The sequence below is a fragment of the Lycorma delicatula genome, chromosome 7 (genome assembly GCF_047948215.1).
Source record: "Lycorma delicatula isolate Av1 chromosome 7, ASM4794821v1, whole genome shotgun sequence".
In the NCBI taxonomy this organism is placed as follows: domain Eukaryota; kingdom Metazoa; phylum Arthropoda; class Insecta; order Hemiptera; family Fulgoridae; genus Lycorma; species Lycorma delicatula.
Genome location: NC_134461.1, coordinates 111,241,481 through 111,248,581, shown reverse-complemented (window position 1 = coordinate 111,248,581; position 7,101 = coordinate 111,241,481). Strand labels below are relative to the sequence as shown.

The window sequence follows — 7,101 nt, the reverse complement described above, 5'->3', positions numbered from 1 at the left end:
TGCATGAGAAAGGTTCCTACAAATCTGATGCCACAAAAAAATTGTCATATAGCAAAATATAAATGAGTCTATTGCTGAACTTCTACGTATCAGAGTAATAGAACGGAATAACTGTTGATAAATCGTGGATTTTCCAGTTCAATATTGATAGTTAACGCCAAACTAATGAGTACAGGTAACCCTCACCCAAGTCACCAAAAGATGTTTCTGTGCAGTCAAATTTGCAAACAAACGGATGGTGCATCACGATAACGCCTCATAGTGTTAGTAAGTCTCTATCGAGTATTTTTGACTAGAAAGGATATTTCTATGGTTTGGAACCTACCTAATCTTATGATCTGAACCCATGTGATTTTTCTTTTCGTCAAACTAAAACATCACAATTTTGAAACAGTAGAAACATACAAAAAGCCTCTAACGAGTCAGATGAGAGCAATTTCAGTTCAGAACTAAGAGTATTGTTACAAAATTGAGAGCGAAACTCTAGTAGTGTGTAGCTTCTCAAGGAAAATTATTAGAATAAAATATTAATTTGTAGGCCATTTTAAAAATAGTTTTATAGAATCAGTTTCACTTTTTTTTTTATTTGTCTTCAGTCATTTGACTGGTTTGATGCAGCTCTCCAAGATTCCCTATCTAGTGCTAGTCGTTTCATTTCAGTATACCTTCTACATCCTACATCCCTAACAATTTGTTTTACATATTCCAAACGTGGCCTGCCTACACAATTTTTTCCTTCTACCTGTCCTTCCAATATTAAAGAGACTATTCCAGGATGCCTTAGTATGTGACCTATAAGTCTGTTTCTTCTTTTAACTATATTTTTCCAAATGCTTCTTTCTTCATCTATTTGTCGCAATACCACTTCATTTGTCACTTTATCCACCCATCTGATTTTTAACATTCTACTATAGCACCACATTTCAAAAGCTTCTAATCTTTTCTTCTCAGATACTCTGATTGTCCAGGCTTCACTTCCATATAAAGCAACACTCCAAACATATACTTTCAACAATTTTTTCCTGACATTTAAATTAATTTTTGATGTAAACAAATTATATTTCTGACTGAAGGCTCGTTTCGCTTGTGCTATTCGGCATTTTATATCGCTCTTGCTTCGTCCATCTTCAGTAATTCTACTTCCCAAATAACAAAATTCTTCTACCTCCATAATCTTTTCTCCTCCTATTTTCACATTTAGTGGTCCATCTTTGTTATTTCTACTACATTTCATTTGTTCACTAATCAATCAGTTTCACTAATTTTTTTTTACTACTCCAACATAAAAGACGTATCCAACTTTTGACAATAACGACTGCATATGGTACTTATAGATTTATCAATTTCCGAACTTCTTGACTCTGTAGGACCTTACTTAAGCAAGCTGTTAAGCAGTGGGAGCCAAGTTGGATTTATGAACGGTTATTAAATGTGGTAAATCCTATTTTAATCATGGAAAAACTCAATCCTTTTTTTGTAGTATATATACTAATATTGTAAAACTATTTATTGTAACAATCTGTCAATAAATTTCAACTTCACTGTGAATAAAGTTCAAAAACGAATTTACGTTTGTTCGTGAATTCTCTTAGAAATAGAGATTGCAAAATGTGTTAATTCAGCCATAAAATCATGCCCAAATGAACTTTATTATGAAGGAAGGTTGACTTCTTTCATAGTCAAAAAATTTCTGCTGCCAGTTCTTTAAAATTTTATAAAAAAGTGTTAGTTTCGTCTTTTAAAACTGGCGTAATTATTTCAATCTGTTCAGTTCCTGCTGAATCATAACACAGGTACGAACCAATGTCGTTTCCGAGGTTACTTTTTCTCGAAATGTCTAGAATGCTGAAATCTTACAATTTATTGCGCGCACTTTTATTGTTAGTAGGAATTTCTGTTAATCTGATTTATGACAATAAAAAAGTACTTTAACTGTGTAATCTGTTAATGTGAAATCTTATGTGATTCTTAAATGTTGTAATATACCGGTAAGTAGAATTATTATTTTTCAAATTAATTTCGAAATATTCTTCGATAATGTTATTTCACAGGTTTTTTTTAAAAATATAATTTCCATATTATTAGTTAAATTGAAGATTATCTAAAATGTTCCGAAGATAATTTTGTTATCCACAGTAAAGTTCACTGCCATTTACATTTCCATTTTTTTATAAACAAATATTTTTGAAAATTACTGAATAAAAACATTTTAAATTATATATTTAATTTTGTAAATCGTTTGTATTCGGGGAAGTATCATCTTAATGTGGGAAATGTTTTTCTAGTTTACATTGTAAATTTCAAAAATTAATAACCTAAAAATATATATTATGAAAACTGTTATATATAATCTGACTTTAGTATTTGTACTATTGCTATAATATGAACATTTTACCTTATTTTTAATTAGTCTCTTTTCACTTAACATTTAATGTATAACATTAAAGTTGTGCCGTATTGAAAATATTCTTTTGAATTGTAAGATGACACTGAAAATATCATTTGACTGGTTTGATGCTATTCTTCATTTCTTTTATTTTATGCTGATCTTTTAACATCAACATAATTATTATAGTGTACATCTTCAGTTTCTGTTTTATAAAATTAATCTTTGTCTTACAATTTTTACTCTCTTCACAACCCTCCACTACCAAATAAACTGAACACGGATGTTGTAATATGCCTCTAACCTGGTTTTGCCTATACAATTCTGCTATAACCTTTCACATCTATTATTTCTCCTAACACCTCTTTCTTTCATTTTTATCATAAAAATTAATTTTATATATCTTTGTATTACACCACATTTCAAATGTCTCTTTTCTTTTCTGCCTTCTGTATTTAGTATTAGTATGTATATTAGTATTACTATTGTATATATTAATACATGTTTCACTACCATGATGTGCTACACTTCACAAAATATTTTAAAGAATGTCTTTGTAATTCTTAGTTCTATATCTGGTACTACTAGCAGATATTTTTTATGCAGTAAAAGTCTTCTTTATGTTACCCTGTCGTTAATTTATGTTTTATTCATCCATCCTTCGTAATTTTACTCTTTAAATAGCAAAATTCTGTATCCTCTCATTTATTGTGATCTCTGTTTTATTATGCAGTTGACTATTGTCCTTTTTGTTAGAACTCATTACATTGTTGTGTTGCCTTCAAAGTGAATTTCTTTCCTTGCAATAAATATAACAGCCTCATCAGTAAAATACAGCATTTTTATTTTGAATTAAAGGTTACCTTGGATAGTTGATAATTAAGTGGAGTATTATTTCACTCAATTTTCAATTCACATACAAATTGAAATGCATCGGGTAGAATACATCCTGTTTTATCCTTTTTGAATTAGACTTTATCTTTATTCTTCTTGTGTCTGCCTTGAAAGATTAGTACGAGACCAGAATGATCTCCAATTTTCTTATGCTTTTTCTGAGCTTGAATTCTTCATCTAATTTACCTTCCATCACATGTTCAATTCGTCTAAGCCATTGTATTTTCAATGCAGAAAATATTTGGCTGATAAAAAAGTAGTTTTTTCTCTTTATCTGCTCCTGATTTATTAGGTATAATAACAATCACATTTTTAAAACTTAGCTTTTTGTCTTATCCAGTCTCAAACTTCTGTTTGCTAATGTGCATATACTATTCAGTTTTGCTTTGTTTAAATAAGACAATATTTCTGATTGTATATAATCTATTGTACTTCCTTGTTTCTGCTTAAATCTGTTAAAGATAAAGGGATTTTTAAGCTCTTATCAAATTCTATTCTCCATGTCATTAAGCCATTTTTACTCCTTACAATCCTCATTTAATGATTCTTCTCCTCTTTGTATCTCTTCTGTATATTCATGCCACTGTTAGCTATTTTTTTTTTTTTTGTAAATGATGATGATTGTAAATCAATTGCAGTATATTTTGATAGCAAATATATATTGAATATTGCAATTATGTTAGCACTATATTTTGGTTATGTTTATCCAGGGTTCTCTCTTTTTTTATATATGCCACATTTATCTTTTCAGTAATCATATTTTTTCATTTCACACATCTCTTCCAACTAATTGTGTTTTTGCTGTTTTGTACTTGTTAGTTTTATTTGTACACTTTCCTGCTTTTATTGTTTTTTACTTTGTGCTCATCTATTAATTCTAAATATATCTTTTCTCATCAGTGATTTTACTGTAACCTTTTTATCTATAATTTCCTTTTCTGCCTTAATTATTCCCCATTTTAAATTACCCATTCATTTTCAATTGAATTTTCTGGTATAGTAAATTGTAGGCCTTAATATATAACTTTTTCAAATTTTAACATTGTAACCTTCACTTCATTTTGACTAGATATAATGATCAGAATCAGGATCTGTTGCTGGTTATGTTTTACCCTCCTTAATCTGGTTTCAAAAATCTTTGCTTATCCGTTGTATAATCTGTCTGATATCTTTCCATACCTTTTGGTGGTATTTCATGTATATCTTCTTGATGAGTTTTAAAAAGGGTGTTTGCAATCATTTGTACCTGTATAGTGAAATATTTTGCCTTAAATGTAAAATTAATAACAAACAATTATATGCCTCAAAGTTGTTTAATAAAATGAAAACAAAACAATACTTCGCTACATAGTAGTATTCAACTCAGTTTCATTCAAACCATTTCATGCCTATGTTCGCAGTACTTTAGTTAGGTAAAATGTTAAGGTTTTCCATAAAAGGGATTCAGTTGTTTTTTGTTTTACATATTCCGTAAAGCTTGGATAAATTAGATTGTTCTAGTTAAAGTAGAGTACTAGTTCAAACTGAATTAGTACTAGTCGGAACATGGTTAACTATTAAATTATTAACTATTATTGTCCCTTTTACTTAATTTTCCAACATTCCATGTTCTGGCTATACAATACTTTGAGGTGGTTTCCTCATGAGCAGCTTTCACCCACAGATTGAATTGTAGGAAAATTTTATTACTATTTAATTTTACCAAAAAAATCCATAATACTTCTTTTCTAAAAAAAGATTGCATGAGAGAAAAGTATTCCTTAGAAAACCTATTTGTAGTTTTCCATAGATTTTTTTAATGTAATAAACTTTTTAATGTATGAAACACCTTCCTCTTATATGAACAATAAGATTTATAATTATTTTTCCAGGTCAGTTTGTTAGTGATAAGTATAATTTTGCATCATATGAATTCTAAAATCATTTTGTATTTTCTAGAGATGATTACTCCCATTTTTGAGTATTTTATTTTTCATAAATTCAAATATTTATCATATCTCATATATTCAGATACCCATAATGTTATTTTTAGTTTCATATTTAAAAGTTAGCATTTAATTTGTTAAATATATAATCATATTACAAATAAAAACATATATTTGAGTTGTATATTTTATTAGAAGTTAAAAACAAAAGGTTTTTAACAATTTTTTTTTGTATTTGTATTTCATTAGTTAAGGATAAACAAAAATAGATAAACATATATATGTATATAGATTGACACTTTTATTTATTTAACTACTTAGTTTTTATTCTTAACGAAAATAACTGACTGGTATTTTAATATTAATGTATCCAATACAACACACTTTTATTTTTAAAAAAATCTTAAGTCTTAGGTTCAAGTCTGCTTCTTTTCTCATCACAAATAAAACGCTCAGTGCTGAAGAATTACTCAGTAAAAAATATTTGATGACCATGCAATTAAATATTTTTAAGGTAATTGTTTAAGTAGGATACAGACTCATTTCATCATAAAACTTGTAGTGGTATGGTCAAAAATAGTTGTCAAATGTAAACTAATCTAATATCGTTTCCAGAAATGCCTATTTTCTGTGACTAAAGACCCAACACCTAATCTAGTGCTTTCTGAAAAGCAGAATGGATCACTTTATTTGTATCTAATTTTAACTGAATGTAAATCAAATATTTTAACAATTTTATGTAAAATGAAAAATTGTATATGTTTTATTCTTTATTTGAAGTAATTTTTTCTTCAAAATGGAGGTTTGAATCAAGTTGCACTGCCATCTGTTTCATTGTTAATTCAGTTTTAGTAAATTGTATTTTGTTGTTAGCATCAGTTTTTATTTCAGCTTTGGATGATTCAACTCATAGATTTTAAAACTTGTACCTGACACCAGTGTACTGATGTTTTGAATATTGATTTAAAGTGTGTTTGAATTGGAATGTGTATTTGATTGCCTCATTGTAGTTTGTAGGTGTGGTGTAAAAGAATATTTTACATATTCTTTTTGAATATTACTTTTTTATTATTACTACTGGCTTTACCTCTTTGTTGTTTAAATATTTGTTGAATTAAGCCATTTGTTAATTATAATTTTTTTTCATCAACTGACTAATACGTACAGTTTCTTGAATGATACTTTGTGATTGAAATTCAGTAATGAGACTAGAAGTTGACTGAATTATGTTATATGAATCTCTTTAAGTCATAAAAGTCAAATACAAGTTGCAATATGAAGTAAAAGGGTCTTCAAATAGTTGGTAATCAAGATCGATGATTATGGCTGCTGCTTCTGTGCTTTATATGATTTCTGTAAACGTGACACTTCTCCATGGTGATAATTTCCTTCTTTGTTGAAATTTCTAGATGCTTCATTCCTCCTCTAAATGCTTCATCAGTTTTCTATGATCTATCAGGTATTCTTATCATATTTTAGGAGAGTTTGAGATTTTGAGTTCACTTAAAAAGAAATTGTGATTTTACTGTTTAAATTTAGATTTGTCATACAGACCGCTAGAGAGTTTCCCTTACTATCCTTTACGCCACTTTTTCTGTAACACCTGTTACTTAAGAGTATTGTAACCGTTAGAAATTAAGGCAATGAAACTATGTAACTTTAGCTGGCTTTCAGAACACTGTCTCTTTAAAACTCTACTTGTGTGTAAAAAAAAAAGTCACATATTATTATAGATTAATTCGTGATACCTACAACGAACAGCACACAGTTTTTATTTTTAAATTGTGGAAATTATAACTCAATATCTTATTTTTTTGATTCATTATTCGTTTTTTCTACCAGTGGGTTATCTCCTTGTAAGATTAAAATGAAGACCTAGTTGTAAAATCTTAAGTT

The 7,101-nt window shown here is 28.4% G+C and overlaps 1 protein-coding gene across 4 annotated transcripts in view; it reads left to right on the top strand.

Moving 5' to 3' along the window:
• Positions 1-1,776: 1,776 nt before the first annotated feature.
• The window catches only part of Adck1 (aarF domain containing kinase 1), a 77,401-nt gene continuing 72,076 nt past the window's right edge, over positions 1,777-7,101 (top strand). For all 4 annotated transcript variants that reach the window (XM_075370495.1, XM_075370494.1, XM_075370496.1 and 1 more), the window contains exon 1: positions 1,777-1,988. The gene's annotated coding sequence lies outside the window, so the exon portion shown is untranslated. The remainder of the gene's footprint in view (positions 1,989-7,101) is intronic.